Source organism: Amblyraja radiata, chromosome 14 (assembly GCF_010909765.2).
Source record: "Amblyraja radiata isolate CabotCenter1 chromosome 14, sAmbRad1.1.pri, whole genome shotgun sequence".
NCBI lineage: Eukaryota > Metazoa > Chordata > Chondrichthyes > Rajiformes > Rajidae > Amblyraja > Amblyraja radiata.
The window spans coordinates 7,293,061-7,293,875 of NC_045969.1; the positions used below are offsets into that span (position 1 = coordinate 7,293,061).

An 815-nucleotide genomic window follows, 5' to 3' on the forward strand; every position below is an offset into this window, starting at 1 on the left:
CACCTCGTCGACACGGTCGGTGCCATAGGTGAGAGAGGGCAGTTTAAAGGGAAATATGACAATTCGCTGGATCCAAGAAGTTAGAACAGGACATCTTCTCCTGTTCTAACTAAGGTGGGGAGCGAACATGTTATTCTCCCTTCCGATCCCCCTGACCAAAGATACTAGTGCCCTCCGACCTACTGTAACGCGTTTAGTGTTATTTTGTGTGTGTAGTGCAGAGATGAAGCGATGCAGAGAGAAAATATCCCGGTCACGATTGGAATGCGTTTGGCGATATGTGTGTGTGTTTGAAACTATGCAAAACAGGTTACCTGTAATTAGTCTGAAGAAGGGTTTCGGCCCGAAACGTCGCCTATTTCCTTCGCTCCATAGATGCTGCTGCACCCGCTGAGTTTCCCCAGCAATTTTGTGTACCTTACCTGTAATTATGATTCAACTCGGAAAATTAAAAAAAAAGCAGCGTGTATTCAAAAACAATTGCGTGATCTGTTACCGAACATTGTTTTACTGTGTTGTCATGGGCCATTAACACTGCGAATAATTACAGCAAGCATCATTAGGGCATTAAAACTATAATATTGTAATTGTCATTTCGGGTCCACACCCGAAACGTCACCTTCTCTCCAAAGATGCTGCTTGTCCCGCTGAGTTACTCCAGCATTTTGTGCCTATCTTCGGTGTAAACCAGCATCTGCAGTTCCTTCCTACACATTAAAATGATACCACAGACAAGCCACTGATCGCGGGTTGTGAAGGTGCATCTGAGTGTTTAGTTTGCATCGAAATTGGTTAAACGGCATTTGTCAGGGACA

At 44.4% G+C, this 815-nt stretch overlaps 1 long non-coding RNA gene across 1 annotated transcript; it reads right to left on the reverse strand.

The window, feature by feature from the left end:
• Positions 1 to 207: 207 nt before the first annotated feature.
• LOC116980901 lies at positions 208 to 509 on the reverse strand. The gene is made up of 2 exons (XR_004414089.1): positions 423 to 509; positions 208 to 314 (listed from the first exon to the last, which is right to left on the reverse strand). It is a non-coding gene; the product is annotated as an uncharacterized LOC116980901 (long non-coding RNA).
• Positions 510 to 815: the final 306 nt, after the last annotated feature.